This window comes from Cheilinus undulatus, linkage group 7 (assembly GCF_018320785.1).
Source record: "Cheilinus undulatus linkage group 7, ASM1832078v1, whole genome shotgun sequence".
Lineage (NCBI taxonomy): Eukaryota > Metazoa > Chordata > Actinopteri > Labriformes > Labridae > Cheilinus > Cheilinus undulatus.
Window position 1 is genome coordinate 11,392,716 of NC_054871.1, and position 26,130 is coordinate 11,418,845.

Genomic DNA, 26,130 nt, shown 5'->3' on the forward strand with positions numbered 1-26,130 from the left:
TGCGTTATTGGCAAAACACCCTAAGGGCAAGCAGAGTTTCTTGTACTGGTCTGGGTGTGTTGCCATTCAAATGAGCGGAGCTGAATGGCCCATGAGAAGGTGCAATGTGATGAGGAATTGTTATCCAGATATAATGAGAATGGCGGTGGATTTAATAGCAGGTGATTCAGTTGCGGACCTGCTTCAGGTGTCTTTTTCAAGGTGCTCATTTGCCGACAAAAGGACATAAGGCAGGAAAGAGGCAAACAGCTTTCTAACGGTCTAAATCAAAAATCCAGTCACTCATAGATCTCAGTGCTTTCACGTTTACAGCCACTATATTCTAACATGTTTAGTGTGTTTAGACACAAAGTTTGGATTTCACCTTACAGCAACTTTAACACTGAAGGCTGTTTCACTCAGAATGGAATTAAAATGACACTTTCAGCTCAAAATCAACACTGCAACATTTAACACTGAGATTTCAACTCTCAAGGATTTTCAGTAAAATTATAATTAAATGTTTTATCTTTGTCAGAACCCCTCATTTTTCACTATAAATATATGAGGTGCCCTTTTTCAAATTATTTTCACCCCTGCCCCCCAAACATCTTCAGTACACCACTGGCATATGCCATGGCATAGATCAAACACAGAGGTATACATCAGGCTCATGCTAAGCCCAAATTGCACCAAACGACTGAGCTGAAGAGGGGGTAGGCCACAAACCAAAGCAGAAATGTGGTTATCTTTGTTTGAAATTTAGAAAATTATCCCTAACAGTGTACTGGCTGAAAAATGTGTTTATTGTGATGCTTAAAAAAGTAAACGGATATAAACTCATGTACATGTTCACCTTGGTAAAACTCCTCTCAGCTTCAGTATGAGCAGAGGTTCGATTAGGCAAACTAACAGGAAACACCTATGAGGGTGTCCAGGTCAAAAGAAGAGCTTCTCTTACCCAGACATGTGCTTTAATTGATCCAGTTTGACTGCAGAAGAGCAGAATATTTAGGCTACACTTAAAACACTTTAACTCTCCATGGCAATTATCCCAGCACCGTGTAATTAAACTTATTGGAATTTGGAGCGGCCCGTCTGCTGCCCTGCCTAAAAACTGGAGCAGTTACAACTGGAAATGAGCTCTCCAGTGACCCATTGTTGCTTTACATAGTGAAAAAGAGACTTTTCTATTCGTCTGGCTGCTGACAGACAGGCACAGCTATGTGAGTCCCTCTGGAAGTTACTTATGTTCCAAACAATGTAAAGTCCAACTCAAGTTTCATTGAAAATTGGTAGGAAAAACATAAATCTCATCTTTGCCCAGTTAACAGCATGTTTAGTGTGTTTCATTTAAAAATAATCAATAAATTTGATATATTTGCCAAATAGGCAGACAAAATTAATAAAGTGCCGTCCAATTCTCTTGGCTGATTTACTGAAAAAATATGAAGTCTGTGTACATTCATTTCCTACAGGAAATGGCTTATTTGGAATAAACACACGACAAAACATGCCAGATAGAAATATGAATAAACAACACATTGGAAACAGTGGGAATATAGTTGGATGTGTCTGGTATGTTAAAAAAAGAATACATGATCTTTGATATGGTGCTACATTTATTCTTACAACCTCAGAATGTAAATGAAATCTCATCTACATGTATAAAATCCATATCTGTTATTGTCAGTGCAGGTAAAAGCCAGGCAGCAGAGCCAGCTGTGGATCTAATGAAGATCTCTTACCTTTGACAGCAGGGCTGTATCTGTCAACGCTCGCCAAAACAGCTTTGTTTCAGTCAAAACTACCTTTGAAATACTGAGGGGGGAAAAGTGCTGGGAAAAGCTGTGAGGTTATATTCAGCCCAGTGACTGGACAGCTAACATGGACATTCTTCACAGGAAAGGACAGAGCTGTCCGTACCTCCTGAGAATACTGGGGTCCTTCAACATCTGCAAAAAAGCTCCTGCAGAACTCTGGCCTCCAGTCTGTGGTGGCCGGTCTTCTCCTCCATGCTGTGCTGAGGAGGAGGCAGCAAAAAGAGGGCCGCAGCACAATTGGACAGACTGGTGAAGAAGGCTGGCTATGTACTGGGCACAGAGCTGGACGCTCTGGTGACTGTGGCAGAGAGAAGGCTGCTCTCCATCCTGGACAGTTCCCACCACTCTCTGCACAGCACCTTCACCAGGCAGACTCCTGTCACAATCCTGCTCGACAGACGGATTCAAAAACTGTTGTTCCCCTGGCCATACGTCTGTGCAACACCTCGAGCACACAGTGATCCCTTCCCTCCATGGACAAAAGCATTGCCAAATGGAAATTGTAAAGCTGTTCCAAGAGACAGATTTTTGTTTTTTTTAACACATGCATGAACATTCTTTGATTAGCAGATCAATTATTTTTAGATTCCATTGTACCTTACGGATGCATATTTTTAGGGACCGTGTTGCTCGGCAGACAAGGTCAAGCTCGACGGCATCCCTTTTGTATGGTCCTTTCCACGTCTGATAATATGACTGCTCGTGGTTTATTGGCCTTTGGGACATCCACGCCACGAAGAGGGGCTTGTGACAACTGTGTTACCTGATAGAATAGTACCCTAAGTCCTTGGTTCCCAACCTGCGGGACCCCCTTAGGGTGGCGCCAGTGGTCTTAAGGGGGGTGCAAGGCTCTGTCTACTCTGAGGTTGTTAAAATTAGATTTGCACATAGGCCATGCTTACTTGTCCCATCCACCCTTTTCTCTGCCCTAAAGGTGTGGACTTTGTTTTGTGTTTTTCAACAGATTATGCTTCCCTGCTCCAGGTCATATGCAGAACATCTAGAGCAGTGGTTCCCAACTGGTGGGTTGGGACCTAAAAGTGGGTCGTGGAACTGTTATCAGTGGGTTGCAAGTTTGTCTAAGGGTCTTTTAAGTGCAAAGGATACAATAACTTCTGTATATTTTTATCCTAAATTATTAAAGAATTTTCATTGTAAATTGGCCCAAACTTATAGTGTTTTTTCTCCTTGGTTTTTAAGGAAACTTAAGGTAATTTTCACTAAAAGGTTAATGGGTTTTCTGAAATGTTTTGAGGGAGTTTTCTTTGGGCAATTCCCCTGAACTTTTGCCACTCTTCTCTGGGACTTTTACTCCAAATGTTAAAAAGACATAAGAGACTTTCAGGACTTTTCCCAGAAACTTGCAGCAATCTTCCCTAGTAGTATTTCAGTAGAATTTTCAAAGGAAGATTTAGGGAATTTTCTCATATAGTTTTGTGGACTCTATCTGGGATTTTCCCTTGAAACTTTCAGGAATCTTCTGTAATACTTCTAAGGATTCTTTGTATGTTTTATTTTCCTGTCTTTGTTCTGTCACATCTCTATATAGGGTTCAAACAGCAAAATCTATTTTTAAACAAAACCAACTGATTGACAAATTCATCAGACATCTGAGTCACCATTTTTAATATGGAACATGTAGTGGGTCCCAAGGCTAGACCAGTTGAGAATCTAAAGCGTGACCAGGGTTGTGTCAGTCCTCCTGAAGATGTCCTAATGCAACTCAACACTCTAGGCCTTACCTCAATTTTTGGCCCAACCTGGTCAGACCTGTACGTACCTGGGCTCGCTTGAAATGTAACAAACATCTAATGTCTGTAAGCTGCCACTGGATGCTTGATGTGAAAATGACTGAAATGAATAAGATATACTGTTATAACTCAAGAGGAATGTCTTTTTTTTTTTTTTTTTTTTTTTTACTTTTTTAACATTTTTTTTAACTAAAATGAACAGGCTCCTACAGACATGTTTGGCTATCAAAGTGACGGTCTTTGGTGTCTTGCTCAAAGCCAACTTGGCAGCACTGATCTGGCTCCTATCCAGCTCCCACACCAATTTGCAGACTTGGTCCAATTTTGGTCTGATACTGTGACCAGCAACCCTCCAGTTCCAAACTCAAGTCCTCACAGGCTGAACTGCTATGGCCCCACTCTGTTATGAGGGAGAGATCCAACTACCTCACACTGTTACACTGACAATGTGAGGTAAAGGCAGAAAGACGTCATTCAGTCTCTTTAGAGAGGAGTCAGAAGAAAATGATCTCTGAGACGTGTGAGATCTTCTATTACACGGAGCAGATGGATTTTGTAAATTCATCAGAGCTGCCAGATTCTGGACACCTGTAGAAATCACTTTAATGGCTTCAACCACAGGCACGTCTTTAAAGTTTTGAGGGAATGTTGTGTTTTATAAGACTATTGCAAAGACATTAATCTGACTGACAGCCTTTGACAATGGTTAGTTTTATTTTTCTCTGTCTTAACAAAGAAAATGAACCAAAAGTATGGTTTGCATTATTTCATTGTCCAACTGTCTTCATCTCTGCTGATTCTCTGCAGATCAGATGATTGCCAACAGAACAGAGAGATGCATGGGCGTAAAATGGAGGCGAGATTTATCAGATTTGGATGGGATCTTTGTCTTGGATAGATAAAAGACTTCAATCAGGAGAGACAAGTAAATGGATTAAATATATTTCTTTTAGATCGATGTGATGTTTGATTATTGTCAGAGTCTTTGGTGCTTGAACTCTTCAGAGCAACATAATGACTGAAGGGTGTCAGCAGTGAGTGGTGGGGAAATCTAAAGCCCCATTCAGACCAAAGGTTTGCAAAAGAAAGTTAAAACCTGCAGCTGCTTGCAAAAAAACTTCTCTGCAACATGCAGGGGATTCTGAATCATTTTTGTCCTTGAAGCCACTCCATGTTTAAATGAGGATGTAATATTTTGGCTTTATTACAACACAGGAACAATTTCTGCTTTAAGAAATTTTGTGAAAATTGTCCAGAATGATCATTGAAGTTTAAGTTATTTGATTGAAATGTTTGGTATGTGTAATAGGAAATTTGTAGGGAATTTAAGGGAATTTGTTTGGATATTTTGGGGAATTGCCTGGAAATTTTCAGGCATTTTCAAATTTGGGAAAATGTTGGTAGCTTTTGGAAATATGATTTAATTTTTTTGAGAAGAACTTGCTTTGGAATGTTTAGGCATTTTCATTGATTTATTTTAGATTAATTTGTAAATTTTTCCGGATTTGATTTGAAATTTGTTGGTGGGATGTTATTGGAAATGATCAAGAATTATCAAAGAAAATTTAATGGAATTTGTTTTGGGCAAATGTCCATCATTTTAATGAAAATATGCAAAATTTATTTGTAATATTTGGGGATTTTGCCTTGAAATTCTGGGGAATTTGCTTGGAAAATTTCTGAAATTTCTGAGAAATTTTTTTTTTTTAAATGTTCATGCATTTTCATGGAAACTCGGGAAATCTCAGTAATTTTTAAGGAATATGATTTTGTTTTTTTTGGGGGGTGGGGGGTGGGGTGGGGTGCTTACTTATGAATTTCAGGAACTTTTATGGAAATGTATATGTTAATTAGGGGCAATTTGATTCAGAATTTGGCGATCTAATGTCCTTGAACATTTTCAGGAATTTAAATTGAGATTAAATTACATGGAATTTGTTTGGAGACATTGCTTATCATTCCCATGGACTTATGGGAAATATATTTTAATATTTTGAGGAATTTGCTTCGAAATTTTCAGACAATTTTCTTGAAAATTTTCAGGAATTTTTGAGGAAAATTTCACTTGAATGTTTGGGAAATTTTACGCATTTTCATGAACATTTGGAATATATAAGTAATTTTTGGGGAATATAATTTTGCTTTTTGGGGGGAGAATTTGCTTCTGAACTGTTTAGGACTTTGAATGGAATTTCAGGAAATCATCCATAAACTTTTGGAATTTGGTGGTTTGGGGTCCTTGAAAATGTTCAAGAATTTTAATGGAAATTTCAAGGAATTTGTTCGGGGGGAATTGTTTGTCTTTTTCATGGAATTATGGGAAATTTATTTGTACATTTTTGTACAGATTTAAGGGGTGTTTTTTTTTTGTTTGTTTTTTTTTTTGAAAGTTTAGGAAATTTGCTTGAAATTTTTCATGAATTTAGAAGCAATGTTTTGGAAAATTTTATTGGAAAGTTTAGGCTTTGTAACAAATTTTCGCTGAAACATTTATATATTTGAATACATTTTGGGATACCTTTATGGCTTACTTTAAAAATGTGATTTAGAATTTTAGGGAATTTGTGAATATTTTGCAAAAGACATTTTCCAAGAAATTCAGAACTTTTTAGGAAATTTTATCCATGCCTTGGCTTAACAAGTCCTTGTGGTCCATAACCCCGGTTCCGGGGCGCTTCACAGCGTGCGACCGAAGCAGCTCTACTGAATTGCCCTTTGGGATAAATAAAGTTGTCTGAATCGGATAAGAATGATAACAAACATGACTCCACTATGAGTCTCTGAATGACTGACACCATCTCCTACTGACTGAAGACCAACAACCAACCAACGCTCTGCTCTAAAACTGATCCGACGCTGTATTTTCTGCAGAAGCATGACCTCCAGGAGATGTGTGGACATCATTTTTGTGCTTCACTTTCCACTTCCATTTTTTCATGCCTGTCTTGAAGCTTCAGATGACGTGTAGAGTTAAATCAGAGGAAAGTGATAGCGAGTGACTTGCTGAATTCTGCTTTGTCAAAAATGTGAAAACCTAAAAGAAGAGGGTCCAGACTTTGTAGCTGTCTATGAGTCCTTCAGTGTAATACCCTGGAGGCTTAGCATTTATGCAGTGAGCTTAAGGCCAGCAAAGAAAAAAAGGTAAAACATATTTGGGTTGCTAAGATAGCACTTTCACAAGAATGTGATGGTCCTGATGTCCCCCAACCTTGACGTAAGACCATTAAATAGTAATCAGACCAGCCTTGACTCAAAGTGGACCCTATTGTCAAATATGAGGTTATTCTCCTAAACTCCAGTGTTTCTGACTGTGGCTGTCACTGACAGAGAGTCAGATGACTGAAAAGAACAATCTCATTAAATTTTGTCCGACATTCTTATCAATCACATTTGCAAAAGCCTTTTTAAATCCTGCAGAAAGTCTTCTCCTTGTTTGTGCTCAATGAGCCACAGTGTCATGCATCACAGCTGGCAAGGTGACTGAGCTGCAGTCTGAGTCCTGAATGATCACACTCACAAACACAAAAACACACACACTGTGTGAAGGAAATGCATGTAAATAGACCTTACTTAGTATTAGGGCTGAAACATCAAATTGATGAAGCTGCTAAAATTGATAAAAAGTGTTGGCAAATATGTTGGTTTTCAATTTATTGTGTCACACAATCATCATGTTACCTGCTGTGGTGCAGATCTGTTTACATCGCACTGCAACAGTTGAGTGGTGCATTGTAAAGCATTTGGTCAGCTTAAGTGTCAGCTCTAAATAACGCTATAACTATGATAGTAATCATTTTAAGATTAACAGAAAATATGAGGGGAAATGTTATTCAATGACCATTCTGACAGAGACACGATGTTCTGCAACATCGTATTGCATTGCATCACATGATTCGCCTCAAATGCCAGTTCCAACACACATCGGTAGCAGTGTGTCACCATTCAAACTCTCCACCAGCCACTGCTAAACCAGGCGCTTGATACAGCGAGATCCTTCTTGGGGCCGGCCTCCCTAGCCTCTCTTGGTTGGTAAAAAGACAATAAGAGTGTCAGTGGTGAACAGTGGTATTTCACCTGCAGCCGAGCCATGGGAGATGGTGCTTAATTTCTTCTTCGGTGCTCTCAAACAGAACTGCCACACAGCAGAAGAGATCTAAAAACAGCTGTTTTCATAGGAAAAGAGTCTGCAAGTCCACTGCACTGAGGATAGAGTAGAGGCGTAAAGGGCCTCGGTGCATGTGTAGAAAATAATGGGGGCAAGCGTTAGTAATAGTCAGGAGCATTGGTGCTAGCATCCTGGCTAACAGTTACTTCATTTTGGAACTGAAAATTGTCAAAGTATTATCCGGTTTTAATTTTGAAATAATTTATTTGGCCACTTTTTAAACACTTTTCCCATCCAATTTTGCCACTATTACCTGCCACTTTGCAGCAATTTTGCACAATTTGTGCCATTTTACCTATTTTTGCTACTTTACATCAAATTTGCCACTTTTTAACCTGTTTTAATCACTTTTATTGCCACTTCTTAATCAAATCTCACCACCTTTTCTGCCTCTTTCTTTCACTGTAAGACATTTTTGTCACTACTAAATCCTTTCACCCACTTTTCCCACCTATTGCTGCCTCTGCTAACCCATTATTGCCACTATTTAGCCCTTATCACCAGTTTAAACACCCATTTTTGCCAAATTAACCACATTTCACTATTTGTCATGCCCATTTTTGCCAGTTCAACCCATTTCTGCCCCTTTTTAATCCCATTTTACCACTTTCATGCTCTTTTTTTTGCCACTTTTAACCGATTTCTACTTTTAAAGTCCCATTTCACCAACTTTTCCAACATTTATAACCTATTTTATTTCTGAGTTTTTAAAAAATTACATTTTTAAGATGACTATATACTATACACAAATGAATGAAAAATACATCGTGGCTTTGATAACAGTGGTTATTCAGGTAAAATAAAGAAATATGGTTATCACAGATGAGACTCCATGGCTGCAATTTGACAGAGAATAGGGGCTGTGGCCCTGAACTGACACTAAATATCAAAAGTACTGTAAGTTTAACTGACTCATAATTCTGATGCCCACCAGTAAGGGATCCTGTTGGCTCATGTGCTCATCCCTTGTAAATACTTCAACCCAGGTGGCTAAATGTATTCAAGACCGTAATCTCTGTTGGACAAAGTAAAAGGATATCTGACTTGAGGGGAAAAATGAGAATGAGAGAAAGTGGAAAAAAAGGTTTCAATTGATTCTGGCATCAGGAGGTCTGTTTAATCAAACTCTTTAAGCACCACTGTTGTGCAGACTTGTTCGATACAGCTCATTAATATTGTCCCGAAACTTTCCTCATTCATCACCAGCTTTGTACAAGTCAGATCCTCTGTAACAAAGCTCACCGTTGTCTGTACAGTCTGCCTTTTGACCTCTTCGAAGAGAGCCAGCCCATATTTCATCACCGCTGCCACCGCCGCTGTGCTCCGGTCCAGCAGACGGGTAGAAATTTACATCCCATCTGCGGTTTGTGTGTCTGTGGTCGCCTTTGTGAGCCAGGAGGGAGGCGGAATCTGTGGGCGATTGATAAGTTGTTGTTTTTGTGTTAATGTCACAGGTGCTGACAGAGAACAGATTAAAACAACAGTGAGGCTCTGGAAGTCAGAAGTAATTGGATGAAAAATAATTTGACGTCCCGGCGTTGAAAATGAAGAGGAAGCGTGACAGTTTGTGTTTTGTGTGTAAGAGTTTGCACATCGGCCACCCATTCATGAATAAAGATTTGCTCCGAGTGCACCAGCTGCTGCTCACATGCTCTGTTGTCAGATTGGTTTGTGGCTCTCTCTAATTATAATCCATTCGTGCACCACTGCCTACATTTCAGTTGGGCTCCGTTTGATCATATCTCTGGATTTGGACTTACACAGAGCCGTGTCTGATAATTTGAGGTGATATTTTCTGTTTTGAGGCACATCAAAGCTTTCTCTGTGAGATAAAGATACTAAAAACAGCATACAGTACAGCAGAGTGAATACATATTAACTGGTATGTATGTAAAGCAAATTTTCTTATGACATGCTCTTAATCTGATACATGATTTCCTGACAGCTGAGACATGAGAGGACTGTTTGTAGCTGGTTCCTTCTTACAGGAGACGTGTGATTATGATTCATTATACAAAAAAAAGGGAGAGTGTTAGTGAGTTTCAATGCCTACCAGGACAAGAAGGAGATGAACAGAGTGATCAGAAAGAAGAAAATATTAAGTCTAAAGAGAAGTATCCTAAAAAAGTTGGGATGTTGTGTAAAATGTAAATTAAAATGCAGTGATTTGGAATGATTGAATGCAACACAAAGACAAAATATTTAAGGTTCAAACTGCTAAACTTTATTGTTACTTGACTTATTTTGACTTCAGTGCCTGCAACATGCTCCAACAAAAGTTAGGACAGGAGCATGTTTATCACTGCATTACATGACTTTTAATTCTAACACTGTAAGCTTCTGGGGGCTGAAAACACTGATACTTCAAGTACTGAAAGTGGAATTATTTTTAATTTTTGCTTGAAGTAAATTGCTCAACAGTACATGGTTTTGGCATTCATCTGGGAAATCTCCTATAGAAAGCGTTTGGGGCCGGCTGGACTTAAAAAAAAAAAAATATTGGGACGGGATTGGACAAATGTTCTGTCACATTCATCACAGCTAATCAGAGCGACTAAACAAAATGAGGTTGTTTGCATGCACAACTCCAGCACAAAGCTGTGCTTTACAGGCAATTGCTGCCCTAGCGTATGAACAATGGAGTTTGATGTGGAGAAAACTCATTCTGAGGCCATTTAGGGGGAATCGCGAAAAAGTCTTCTTTGCAAAGAGAAGCTCTTAGCATGGCTTCATGCTCTTGTCTTGTTTTAAAGAGATATGGTAAAATTCTGAGTGAACCGTTGCTGTTCTGCAGTTACATCCAAGCTAATCGCTTCAGCGGTAGGAGCCATTCGATACACCAAATGCCAAAGCAGGAGAAGAGCGAAAACATCTTTTCTGACATAAAAAAAAATTTGTGTTGCCCTTTTATCTTGTGTTGGGCCAGATCTGATAAAACTGCTGCTATACTCTAACTACAGTGCTTAACAAATTTATTAGACCACCACCCAAAGTCAGGTTTATGCCACAGCTGCCCTAAATTAACAGCATTGGTAATTACCAAAATCATTTTTTATGTTTCTACAATGGTTAATACACCAATATGTAGAAGCTCTTTAACCCAAATGATATTTTTAATGGTAAAATATAATTATTATTGTTATCCATGAATTTTTTAATTTACTGATTTACAAAGAAACTGAAAAAATATTAAAGCACATTCATATTTCTTGATTAATATGTCAAATTATAGTTATTTACTTGCATTGCTGAACAGAAAAATTAGTTTCAGTGGTTGAATGTTATGCTTGATTAATTTCTGACTTCTCAGAGAAGCCCAGTGAGCTGGCTCAAATTTGGGTATAAAAAGGTGAATTCAGTTTGAAATTCCTCATTCCTGTTCAAAATGGTAAAACGCTGAGAGCTGACTGAAAATGACAGTCCACATTAAAGCACTTTATGATGCTGGGTGGTCTCTGAGACAAATATGACAGGTGGTCTAATAAATTTGTTAAGCACTGTACATCTAAGCCACTTGCTACACTGGTGGCAGTCATTACTTAAGGCTTCCAATGCAACCTGATCTCCACAAATGACACTGATTGGTCAGGACCGTTTTCAGTTCGGCACAAACGTTCCCTTTTGGAGATTTACAAGATGGATATCTGATGACAGACTCGTGCAAATCTATCTGCTTTGCCAGGTTAAAATTGATCCTTCTTTGTTTGTATAGTGCCAATTAATAACTAAAATTATCTTGAGACATGCAAAGATGGTAGGTCTAGACTTTCTGTTGTGGCCTGTTATAATGAAGACCAGCATTAGTATTTAGCCCTATTACAGTGGTGACATGTGTGTCATGATGTGCTGTACATTTAGAGTGGGAAACAGGTCTGAACCACATGCAGGCCAACCATGTACCCCCACTATTTACTGTGAAGCCATGCTGTTGTAACAGAATGTGATTTGGCATTGTCCAACTGAAATAAGAAGGGACTTCACTGAAAACAAAACTGTCTGGATGAAGTATAAATGCTCAAAACCTGTACCCTTTCAGTTTTAATGGTGCCTTCACAGATGCCATGGGCACTAATACACCCCGACACCAACACAGATGCTGGTTTTTGAACTCTACATTGGAAACAATCTGGATGGTCATTCTCCTCTTAAGGTCAGAGTGCCACCTGAAGGACTGAAGGTTGCAGTATTCAGTGTTGGTTTTCTGCCTCATCCTTTTCATGCAAAGATTTCTACAGATTTCTTTGGATGTTTTGATAGTATGGACTGTGGGTGGTGAAATCTCTGAATGCCTTGCAGTTGCATGTTGAGGAATATTGTTCATAAACTGCTGGACAATGCCCACACAGTTTCAAAGTGAAGAGCCTCCAGTTCATGTGTTTTGTGGGCATTTCACAAATGTCCAAGTCTTTCCTTGTCTCTGTCCCAACTTTTTTGAAGTATGTTATAGGCATCAAATTCAGAATGTGCATATATTTACAAAAAGCAATAAAGTTTATGTGTTTGTAGTATAAGTAACTGAATATAGTTGGAAAAAGTTTCTCAATAATAATAAATCAGATGCACTGATTCACATATGAAGACCTTGTTTTTTGTGGTGGATGATAAGAAGCAAGTCCATTTCAAACACAAATGCCCTCGGGAATTTATGAACTGGCTAAGTTTTTACTAAGTGTGCTAATGTGGCAAAGAAAGCAGGGCCTAAAGACCAGGATCAGACTTTTAGTGGATTTATGTCAGCTGAGTGATTTCAGATCAGGAATTCAAGCAGCAAAATGCATTTCCATGGTAAGGTAGCTCTGGTCACATTAAGGCACAGCTTGGCTTCACCAAATGGTGTGTGACTAACACGCCTCTTTAGCCATTTTGTGTGGTGTTACTAAGACTGTTTGGCTTTTTCTGTGTCATTTCACAGATTTACATCCACACAGAAACTGTGCTGAGATGACTGCATTAAAAAGAGCAGTGGCAGTGCGTGATATTCTAGGATGTGTGGCACAGTTTCTCAGTGAAGGACAAAGACGTGCACCTTAGGTCATTAACTTGATGCTAACACACTAGCAGGCTAACAGAATTAGCAGCTCGATCGTTGGTATTTTACCCTCAGAAATCTCTTAACAATGTGAAGTTCAAGTGATAGTTTCACAAGTTTAGACATGAGATATCGCCATGTGACTGCAGGACAACCTACTCTACCTTCTGATCCACAGTGGCCCCATTAAAAGGAGGACATTTTTTAGGAGTATAGATTATTGATTGCATTATTTCAACTTGAGGTTCAGCACTTAATATCAAGTCAGTGTTGAGTCTTATTTAGCTCATACCATTACTTAGCCTTATCTAACCATTGTATGCACCTTGACTGACATAGGCCATTCAACTTGATCAAAGATGTTTTTCTAAACCAATGAAAAGAGTGAGTTTTAAGCTCATCACTCGATTCACCACAATTTCTACTCAGTCCTTCTGTCCAGACTAACTTGTGCTGCTTTTAGGCCCTGTCCACAGGGAGATGAATTCAGGAGTATACGCAAAGGTTTTTTGTCGTATGGGTGTTTCATCTACACAGAAACAACGTTTTGGGTGACTGTAAACAATACTTTTTGAAACCGGGTCCCAAAGTGCACAAATCCGTAAACGACTACCGTATGGAGGCCAACTGCATCTGTCCTGAAACCATTACGTCACACATAGCGTAGCTCTCTTAAAGACGCCTGCGCAGGTCTGGCCAAAACAACAATGGCGGACCACAGGGTTGTGTTCATGCTGAAGGAGATGCTGAGCTTGTAATGGCTTTTACAGCAAAATCTGATGCTTTACCACCACCACGAAACGCACACGCCATATATTCTTAAATCCAACACGGAGAACAACCAGAATGGCAACTAGAAGAAAGTTTGTGGCGGTTTTCTGTGATCTTCTTCTCTCTTTTGGTGCATTTCAGTGGCAGTGTTACAGCGCCACATACCGGCTTGACATATGCACTACAGCGTTTTCAGTGGTTCTGTGCTTACACGGATTTTTCCTGAAATGATCCCGTCTTGACTGAAAACTTTTTCAAAACGAAACGGCAATATATCGTTTTCATCTCCGTGTGGACGGGGCTCCACTGTCTGCCGGACACACCACTCCCAACTGCTACGCTTGATTACTTGCTGAGTCTATTTTTAGAGAAATCATGTCAAGCTAAGCTGAGCAGATCAACCTGAGCAGGATGTCCAACATGGGAATGCAAAGAGCATCCAGTCAACTTCAAAGTAAAACACGACCAACAGATCGATCATTCATCCCATATCTATTTCAACAGTACTCAGGAGCAGTGAATCAACTTCAAAAAGGCAAAGCAACTTTTTTGGCATGTCCTTGTCTTTAATGCTTGAACTTGTGACCTCACATGATCCTGCTGCTCTGGGCTGTGCAGAACTCTGCATTGGAAATGGATCTAGTGAGCCAAAGCAAGGCCATCAGTCGAAGTTACACCGTGGCATTGGAGAAAAGAACCCTGTGGAAATTGTGGTTTACATTCAGTAAGAGAATTGTCAATGACAGAAGGCAACAGGAGCACACTTAATCCAAAACAACAACGTTTGGATCCTTATTGGATCTTTGCCCAAGGAGAAAGAAGGATCCAAATGCTGTCTCGTTAATCTTTTTGTGATATAAATGCTTTCTGAAACTAACTCAAGATCTGCCTCCTTTTCGGCTTCTAATATCTCAAACTGTAGAACAAAAAACTTCAGTGTTGTACTTTATTATTTGTAGTCGTAGTTTTAATATTTTATTTCCTTATAAAGGGTGAATATTATGCTGGTAGCCCCCTGATCTGCATGGTTAAGGAAAGGCAGCATCAGTAGATGAATACTTTGGTTGAATATATTATTCTTAATTCAATTCCAGCTCCATCACTCTTTCAGGATATGATACTTTAACCTTGCCAAAAGCAAAACAAATTTAAGCTAATGTCTAAATATTTAATACAGAGTGTATCACTGTGAGATCAGGAATCTAAGCAGTACTATTTCTGTTCCATTATCTAATTTCTATCTTCTAAAGTTATGCATCTTTCTTTGAGCCTTTTCCAGAACTGAAATAAGTTAATTTTATATTCATGGCAAACTTCTAATTGGACGGAACAGAAACTAACTATTATTGATCAAACAAGCTCATTTTGCTGCTGTTATTGGACTAAAGTTTTTGTTCCCTTCATCATCATCAGTTTGTATCGTCCTGCCAACTTTCAGTATCTTTAATTTAAATGGAAATGAGATACGAGTCTGTATAGATCGAGGATCAGGTGCCTGATCAGTGCTTGATCAGCCTCCTCACTCTCAGTCTCTGTGTGTCTGTTATGAGCTTTTTTTTCTACTTTTCTGAGTTTTGTACTTTTTAAACTCAGGATATTCTTAGAGGACAGTTCAGCCACTCTTATTCTTCTTATGTTTTCTGTTTGTGCTTTAACTGTAAAATGTCTTTGCTTTTATGTTCTGTCTTTGGTTGTAGGTTTTTGATGTATATTTGATTTAATGGTTGAGTAAGAAAAACTCAAGATCAGGTTATTGATTATTTCAGTTTGGCAATTAAAACTTAACGTCGCACATATGCAGTCATTCCCAGGCAGTGTTGTGCAAGTTCCCAACCTAAATAAGCTAGATCAAAGCTCAGATTACACAGATTTATATGAACTAGTTCCTATTCTTGAGATTTTTATCAGGTTAATGTAAGGAGTGCATGTGTGAAAAAGACTTAAATAACTGATATAAATGCAGTTTAAAAGCGTTGTGGGACACCGGTGGTCCCTCGAAGCAGGACAAAAAAACATTCTTTGAAGGAAACCCCAGAAGTGTCACGGTCCACATTTTAGGCCTGCATTAACACGTGTAGCAATGCAAGGCCACTCATGTACGTCTGGAAACATGAGAGGTCATTCAAAAGCTGAGTGAACTATGCTCATATTTCAGTCATGAATTGAAAATTTAACTGTTCAGCCCACTGCTCATGTAAAATATTCAATAAACATATTCATTTAGACCAGCCATTACTGAGCTTAATGTTGGGACCCAAAATGGGTTGCAGGCCCATTTTTATTGGGTCCCCAACTGGCAGAGAAAACAAAAAAAGCCAAAAAGGGGAAAAATTAATTTGCCTAACCAAAGTGAAATTAGTGTTAATTTTGTTCCATATGCTGTGTGAGGAGAAGTTACTTGCACTCCTCTGGTCTTTATGCAACCCTCAGTGAGACCTGCAAGGCATGCGCCATCTGCACCATGGAGAATACCAGTGGTACCAGACTTAGAGTGACACTTACAACTGCATTATCAATTATGTCAAAAGTAAAACATAAAGATTCCATCAACACTGGATTCATCAAAGCTTTTGTAAATGCAGAGGAGAGACCTTAGTGTGTTTCATGTGTCAATCCTTAAAGGGATACTTTAACATTTAGGCAAATTTGCCCATTGCCATAATCCCTGTAGTCTTAGTGATAGGTTCGTTACCTTATCGTTATCCGTGCAAGCTATTTTTAGATCGGCGCTGCCGAGTTCGGAGCTGCTGTGCCAACTCAATGGAGACAGACGGTATTTTGGCTCTCCCTCATCAAACTCATCAAATACACAATCCAACAACTCCAAAACGCTCCAAAAGTTGTGACCTGCACATTCACCACGCTATGAAATAATCACGTATAATTATGTAACATTACGACACATGAAGCAAATACTCTGAACTACTTTCCGAGTAAACCACTGGGCGGAGTGGCACAGTGCATGCCTGTGGCAGTGCCGTAGTTACTTGGAAGTTCCGGCTTTGCATTTAGCTTTAAACATCGCCGTCTCGTAACGTTCCATGATTATTTCATAGCGTGGTGAATGTGCAGGTCACAACTTGTCCAAGAGAGCATTTTGGAGTTGTTGGACTGTGTATTTGATGAGTTTGATGAGGGAAAGCCAAAAATACCATCTGTCTCCATAGCGTTAGCTGCGCAGCTGGTATCAGTCCCCCCAGATCTAGAAACAGCTTGCACTGACAACTAAAGGAAACGAACCTATTACTAAAACTATAGGAATTATGTCAATGGCCAAATTTGCCAAAATGTTGAAGTATCCCTTTAAAGCTTCTTTAGGAGTTCCTAAAGAGTGAAGACTTTGACCTCTTACTGTCTTTGTGCAATTTGCACTCCACTACTTTGTGCAAACTCATCTTTCTCTTGTTTAGTTGTTGTCACTACTTTGGATCAAGTTCCCCTTTTCTCTTAAGATGAAACGTGTGTTTTAAGTCAACATTGAGTAGAGATCAATACTGTTGATATGATTCAATCAGTATGATACAACAGTATAAAATATGAGATAGTTCAGTACAGTATGATACAGTACAATACAATATGATATGATAAATATGATAAAACATGACTGATATGATCGATACGTTACAGTACAATAAAATACGATAAGATAGGAGATGATATGGTATGGTCTGATACAATATGTCTGTTAAAGTACAATATGATCAATATAATATGATATGATACGATAAGACACAGTACAATACAATAAGATAAAATATGATCCTGTGGGAATTGCTCGTCTTGAACACAGCGAGAGATATTTCCTTCAATTATCAATGGAGTAAAACTGAAAAAGGACATCAAAAACACAACACAATTACTTGACTATGTAAAGGACAGGTAAGAATATCAACCGTCTTGTAATAATTCACAAAATATGTTCACAAAACGTGTAACAAAACGGGTGCAGCTCTTACTAGCATTGGGCATATGAAAACGCACTGCTCGCTAAACACAGAAAATATGTTTCCATGTTGAAATAAAGATGCACGTTTATCACAATCGCTATAAAGTAAACTGCTAAAATGCTCACTAAAATTATGAAATATCTAGAAATGAATGTGGTATATCTCGAAGCTACATGAAGTCACAGTAAGGCCATATCACTTAAACAAAGGTTCATTAATCATAACTCTTCAAAATACTCAAAACACAAATGAGCTTCAAAATATCTTTGAAACCATGTTAAATTCTATAAATACTCACAGGCAGTGCTTTCAGTAAAACAACAATGGAGGATTGATAGAGATTCAACTCCACTTTGACCTTTGTTGCTGTCAGCCATTAAATAAACATATCAGACTCACTTCCTGATTCTTCCTGACCTGATTCATTCTGATTGGCTGTCATAACCCTAACAAATCAATACAATAGAAGGAACAGCACCATCTACTGACAGAACTGAAAACAACACTGTACACTGGCAGACCTGCAAGCACACAGGCAGCTTTTTCAGTTTCTATTTCTGATTGAAACAATTCTAAGGCTGTGTTGTACATTTTAAACAAAGTTTGACAAATGGATGTTTTTATGGTGATTTTCTTTCTATTCATTTTAGCTAATGTTCAGAAATGACTTTATTTTGCTTGATTTATTCTTTAAACTCTACTGTCCAAACACATGTGCACGCACTTTGCTTTCTAAACACACACAGCGGTTCTGCTCTGTTTCCTGCTTCTGATCTTTACATAAGCCTGATCTTATTTCAATATTATTTACTTGTACATTTCATGCAAAACACATTATACAATTTGAAATGTGTCACTTTATATTCAGTGATGAAGCTACAACAGCTGAGCTGCACAAGGAGTGCTGTTGGTGGTGTGAGATGTAAAGATCCCAAATTAATAGAATGCAGAACTGACAGCATCAGCTGAAGAAAACAGAATAATGACAGAAGAGGTATGAATGTAAGGCTACGTTTATTCAGCATTACCTTTAAATAATTCACCACCTTATAAATCATTCCATTATGGGGTTTTAACTCAGATTCAGCTTTTGACAGGGTTGAGACATTTAGTGGTCATGATCAGGGTTCGATTGATCTACCAGGTAATGCTGCTAAGTCAAGTCAGTCCTCTTAGATTTGGTGTGTGTGTTTGTGATTACTGCCGATGTAACACACTCTTCCCCCTGGCCGGAAACTGCAGTGAGTGTGCAGGTGTGTGGGTGTGGATCTGGCTGTCCGTGCATTCATGTGTTTGAAATGAAGACTTATTGAAGTGACTGCATTTATTCCACTGTGCATCAGTTATGGCTTCCATATATATGAGACCGAGTCCCAGGTCATCTCCAATCTTCTCCCCTTCTCTCCTATCTTATCGCCTAAATAAAGTTAAGATAAACCAAATTACCCTCCAGCATAAAACATTCCTGCAGCTGCTGCAAAGTCCAAGATTACCATCTACATTTGCACTTTGACTGTTTTCAGGGATGAGAATAAATTTCCCCTGCATTTCAGGGAGAAAATTGATGTTTTCTTTCAGCAGTGTCAACACTATTAACAGACTGTAGTACATCTGTTCATGAGAACACTCCCCTTTTCTCCCAGGTAGAGGTATAATAAACACAGATGGAGCTTTCTGCCATGGGGAGCACCTGGAGAGAAACACGGTGGCTCTGAAGAGGAACACGATGAAAAACAAGTTCACAGACTGTCAACCTCTTGGCACAGTGAAAAGATCTCCTTGATACATATGTGAATCTGTTTTAATAATTTATACACCAGCCTTGCCTTGTGTTTCAATGCATTTAATTTTTAAAGGGGACTTCTGAACATGGACTTTACTCTAAGGGCTATAAATCAACAAATTACTCTTCTGGAAAGAAGTTCTGATTTCATTTGAATGAATGTAAAAGAATGTACCAGGTTTTCTGTCAGTTAACCAACACCAACAAAGCAGCATCTTTGTATACCTGATAAGATGTTCTTTGACATTTTCCCTGTCACTAGTCAAGCTGCAGGGCTGTCAGCATGAGGCTGCCAATCATTGATGTTTCACCCTTTATTCCAGTACATCTACCAGTGAGGAGACCGTGGCGGATAGTGGACTACCAGCCCATGCAGCTTCCTTTACTGGGACAGTGTCCCCCAAACCACATCTTTCCTCTGTAGCCACAGCCAATAGCTCGCTTTTTCAGCCTCCTCTCCAAGCTCTTTCATGACCTTCCACAGATATGACCCCGTAGTTCAAGCACAGTGGAACAACTGTTTTGCCACCAAAGCCCTGGCATCTGACCTCCATAGATTAATCCCAGCTTTCCAGCCAGTGGTGATTTCATTGACTAAAATATGACTAAAGATGTTCATAGACTACTTTCTTCCAAGAAAAGGACTAGACTAAGACTAGCTAAAAATAGATCTTTGATGAGAAAAACTGACAAAAAGTTTAGTTTCCATCAAGGGGACTAACGTGAATCTAAATACTAGCAAAATACAAGCAAAGATGATGTAAGAGAGCAAGAGGAGTGCGTGTGGTTGACAGAGAGAGCACAAGCTGTTAGGTCGAATAAATCTGTAGCTCTTCTGCCTCTGGGCTGTACAAAGCATGGATGCCATGTGTTTAAGGGTGTGATTTGGCACCAGATTCAGGCAAAGAAAGTACATGTTTGGACCAAAAGTTCTGACTGAAATATAGGGCTTTTTACCGACTCCAATGTTGGGTCCGATGTTTATGTTATTTTTATAAATGTTATCAGACTGACAGGGAAGATCCAAAATACTGATCCATATTCTAATGTTTCCACAGGGCCATCAATACACTGTATGCAAACACAATGCCACCACTAGCCTAGCAGTGCACTCTGTGATAGACTACAACTCAGTCTGAGTTCACTCATCATATCTCAGCCAACACTAAAGAGCTGTCAGGTAACAACCCAAACAACCGTTTGTGCCAGGGATTAATGTGAAGTGAAGTAAGGAGGTAAAAGGTGTGTTCTCTCCTCAACCGTACCCTGTCAGCTACTTCAAGCTGCAACAACTCGTATTACAGCAGCTGAAACAACTGTTTAAAAGTGTACTCTAACTCATGACTGGTTCATTTTAAGTCCATGATGATTCAAAGAAGAAGTCTGTAGTCTCTAGCTCTGTTATTATGCTACCTTTGCAGGTGTTTAGACAGCTTTGTTGCAGAGTTCATGGCATTGGAGAGTCGTTTCAGGTTCTGGGCATAGTTTACACTGTGCTAGATCTGTTTTCTCCATGCTCCCATTTGACAGGTAGTTGGAGAATTTACAGTAATGTCTGTAATGAGATTATCGTTTTACAGTAACAGTAACGTGATTACTAAGTTTGCAGCAGTTATGTATTATGCGTTAAAGACAAATGTGCTTACATTATTTTATTTTTGTACCATGTTTCACCCAACACTGGGCTTAACTGCACAGGATTCGACCAACCCAGAGCTGGTCTAGACATTCTTAGCATGCTCTGGTATGATCCCATGGCCGGCTTTGAATTTAAATCAAGTAACATAGATTAATTAAAGACAGCAGGAGAGAAAACAAAATAAATGTTTCGGGCAGGTGTTGGAGGAGGAACCACATATTTTCAGATGACCTGCTGAAACAGTAAAACATACTGAAGTATACTGGTGAAAGGAAGACTTATTTTCAATATTCATCACACATGTTTGTGGATTACCTGGTGTATGACTTAATAAGTCAACATGTAAACTTTATTTTAGTGGGCTCAAATTACCTTGTAATTTTATACAAAAAAGTAGTAATTATATATACATCTCTAGTGATAAGTTGGCATTTTACCAACTCTGAAATATGGTATATTGAGAAAGTATTTACCAAAAATTAATAATTAATTAATAATTAATAATCAAGTAATTCCTTCTGATATTGTGGCAGTTCTCTGGTAATAAGGTGGTATTTTACCCTGACCCTGGCCTGTACCCCTATTACCCTGTACCCCAACCCTTAATGCCTGACCCCTACCCTTAAAAAATATTTTTAATTGAATTAGAAAAGGACTCATTTCAATTTAGTAGTAAGTATCATCCTATTTCTGAGAAATTACTTGGTAAAATACCATTTAATTACCAGAGAATTGCTACAATATTACAAGGGTTAGGCTTTAAGGGTTAGGCCAAAATACCACCTTACCACTAAATATTTACACAGTATCATTCAGAATTACTTGATTATTAATACATTATTATTTAAATATTGTATTAATATACCCAATTTTTCTGAGTTATTACTTTGTAAAATGCCAACTTATTACCAGATAATAACTACCTTATTCTTGAGAAATTACTAGATAATCACCACTTATTACAATAGAATTACTGTGTAGTTAGGACCCACAAAAAAATAGTTCTATTAGTCAACCAGAAGAAGGTCAATCAATAGCTAGCTGACAGGAGGCATATCACCCCCTACCATGGCACAAAAGGGTATCCAGCTAACAAAAAAGTGATGCTCCTTCAGTGCTTAAGTACGAGAGCAATGACAGTATGTGAACGTTTGAGTCACAATGTCGTCTTGACAACCTCCTTTTGCATCAAAAAAATGGTTATGCAAGATTAGAAGAATGAAAATTGAGTCTAATTGGATAAAAAAAAGTTGAAACTTTTCTCAAATAAAAGTAGATGAAATACTTTATATCACAATAAATCTTATAACTGCACTAAGCACATTAAAAATCATCCTAACGTTGTGATGCTCTGTGATACTGGTGTAATGTCTGGCCCCTGGTTACTCTCACCCACTATTGATTTGGTTTGGTCATTCCCTCACATAGCTGTAAGTCCAGACTGAAAACAAGTTACCAAAAGGCTAAAAGCTTTGCAGAAACATTCGATAATCAATATTTTGTGCCAAACTGATGATGAGAGTTTCTGCAGACCAAACAGGGATTAGTTTCTGCATGAGAAAAACAAAACATGACCTTTTTAGCAATTTAATTTTGACTTTGAATAAAAAATAAAGTGCTGTGAGAAAACATCAGCATGCTGGGTCCATTTGATGGCAGCCACTTTAAATTCATTCTTTGTTGTTTTGTTTGCTGTAGTTCAGCGGGGGGGCACATAATGCAACCGAACAAAAAATTACTTTTCTTTTAGAACATGAAAATAAACAAAATTAGTCAGCTGCTAATGTGACCAAATGATACAGTGCCAGTCACCCCCCACCGCAGGCCCTTTACACCTCCCAGAGAGAGTTTGCTGCATGGATCGACAGAAACGCTCCGCTCTGTGCCTCAGCAAAGCTTAAAGGGATGAGTGCAGCATCCAGCAGCAGCAGCAGCAGCAGCTATGGATGCAGCACATAAGGAAATGTTTTCTGGAACAACATTTTTAAAAATAGCTCTGATTTACCTCAGTGTGCGTGACAACCCACAGGACTAAGCTGACAAGTAATCCCAAAGTTAGTGTTAAGTAATGTTTATGTGCTAACCTTTAACAAGAAGCTGCTCCTCAACACTTCCTAACAACATCTTTGCATATACAGTGAGAGGAAGCACATTGTCAGCTTTATCTGTGATGTGCATAACAGCTTTGTTGGATTTACCCAATATATTGCATTCCTTTAACGAGTTAACAGCCTTTTATTGGCTTGTGGGAATTCATGCTATGTACCTGTTCAATTAAATAACAGCATAGAGACAAAAAGAGATAATAGCACCCCACTTTTTTCTGTTTTTGTCACATTTTTCTGATTTGTAGATTTTTATTAATGTTAGGAATGTCAACATTTTTAATCCACAATATTATCCTTCATTCATACCTATTGCTTACCTTGTTTTGGTCGTTGGCTGGAGTCAAACTCAGGCACTACTGAACAAGAGGCGAGGAATACCCAAGGCCGCCCATAAGGGGGGAAAGAGTAATGCTCTCTGGGGCCCAGAGTCCATCCATCCATTGAGAGAGGCGGGATACACCCTGGACTGGTTTTCCTGGATAGTCTGGTTCATTTGGAGTCGAGTGAAAGCTCAAACGAACCCTGGTGTGGACCACACAAGTGGATTCTGGTCCGCTTGAAAACAGGGGGGTCTCAGTCCACTTCCAAACGAACCCTGGTGCGGTCCGTTTAAGGTGTGAAAGCAAAGCGGACCGACTTGTGAACCAAAGGCAGAAAGTGACATAATGCATCATGATACACAGATTTATATGTAATTTACTACACTCAAATACATGTCGATACCTTGCTTGGCATCTGTGTAGCCATAGCAACATAGTTGTTGGCACTGATAACTCACCACTTCGCCAGTTGCTCATAATGCCGCAATGCAAAAGCAGAAACCCTAAGACAGAGTAAATTTGGTGTTTTTTCATTGTTTATGTGAAAAAAAAGACCGGCGGAAGGAGATGGATTTCTGGTTTTGTCTTCTTCTTCACCTTCTTTTTTTCTTGGTCGCCGTTTGTCTGCGACGGCAGCGCCCCTAGCCGGCAGAGGTTGTAGGTGTTGGCCAAGAACAGTGTGAATGCAAACTAAACCAAAGGAAAATGCAACAATGTTGCAATTTTCATTCCAAAACGGAAAGAGTCCTCTGGACTATCAGGTGTGAAAACGGCCTTACTGTATCTCCAATACTGTAAGAAGCTCACTGTGGTGAAAGCCTCTTCTAGAATGCACACTTACACTCAATAACCTACTAACTGTAACTGAAATCACTGCGGTAAAACACCTCACCTCATATGTATATTTGCGCTAATTAATCTATTTACCATACCCTACTCAAAAGCTGTGAGTAATTAATCTATTCACGGTAAATCCATACCTTTGAATTTCTCTCAGGATTAATGAAATATCTGTCCATCTGTCAGAGCATGTCTTTGGACTGTCTGAAGAAACCAGAGTGCCTGGAGAGAACCAACGTAGACAAAAAGAGAACATAAAAACTCCACATGAAAAGGGCCTGTCCTACAGGAGCTGTGTTGCACTAACCTTCACTTCTAACCAGCCCAATTAGATTACCTGACATGCCAGATCATTTTTTCATATATTCATTGCACGGCTATATTTCACATTCACCTAGGAAACCTCTCATACATTGTGTTTGGGAGGGGCTGGACTTAAAAAAAAAGTTCAATAGGTGATTGGATGAACGTCCCAGCCAGCATGTCCATGTGTCCAAATGGGTTATATGTGGCCTGCATAACAGGTCCCATGTGGGTTTTCCCATGGGTTCCACGGTGGCCCCGGCTGTGACTGCCCATGTAAACGGCAAGGGTGGATCAGCCCATCTCTAGAGAGCCAAGATAGATCTGACCTGGACTAAACATGGGCAATCACAGGGATCTCTAGATGGGCCCCATCCACACTTGCTGTTCACATGAGCAGTCACAGTCATGGCCACCATGGAACCTCCACATGAACACGATGTCATAATGAATACAGGCTAATTCTTGGTGAAGCTCAGAAAAAGGGAGTTTCTGGAAGCTGGTTGGGAGATGTGCCAAAACATCTTCACTCCCAAGACAAGCTTGTAATGTGGGTATTGTTGTAATAAAGAAATGTTGTCCAGTCCTGCTTAAACTACCACCATACCACAGCTGCATCCATGCTAACAGCTACCATGGGCATAGCAAGTGCGTACACAGGCAAACCCCATCTGCAATGGTCGCAAACTCATGACAAGCAAAAGGAGAAAAGCAAAAACATCTTATCTATCATGAAAAGCTTTCAGAGTTGTATTTTACGCTTTCTGTCATACAGAAACGTGGTCCAGTTCTGATAAAACAGCTGCTATACTTGGCTACATCAGAGCTAACCTGGTGGCACTGGTGGCAGCCAATTCTACCAACTTCTAGTCCAACTAAACCCAACCCGTTCTCCTCATATGACGCCAACTGGTCTGAACTGCTTTCTGACCCTCACAAACCTTGTGGATTGGAGCGTTCAAGATGGATTTGCCTGATGGCAGTCCAGCAAATCCTTCTGTTTTGCAAGGTAACCAATAAGATGGACTGGCCAGATTCCATGTCTGTCATCAGGGCCATGTCTAATAGCTTAATGTCTGTCTGTCCTGTAAAGCCTAAAGCTGATGTGCTTGGTCCTGGTCAGAGAATAACCAGACCAATCAGCATTATTAGATGACAAGGAGGCGGTAGCTATAGGCAGGGCTTAGTTGAAGTGACGGCAAGCCCGTAAACAATGGTGACCTGTGAAGAGATTAGCAATGGGCATTTCTTTATCAAAAGATGAGCAAGGAACCACACTTAGAGCTTTTCTTGGTGGACAATATGTTTTTGATCTTCTCCAAACTGGTTATGGTAAGAGTTTGATTTACCAACTGGTTCCACAAATAGTGAATGCCTGTCTATCGGGCTTGTTTACTCTGCATGTCTGCTACTTCATATGTTTATTGTTCTTATCGGCCTGTAATGAAGTTTTATTTTCTTTAGAATGTGTGCCATTAACAAACACTTTATGGGACAACGCCCAGATGGATGTGACATATATGCCACGGGTCTGTGAAACAGTTTTTCTAGTGGGTCAAGTTATACTTGATATTATGCATTTTTAAAATATAAAATTCCCAATTTTTTAAAAACACACCGTCATGGTGGCTATGTCAGAGTCCTGTTCCTTTTGTTCAACATTGGAGAAAAA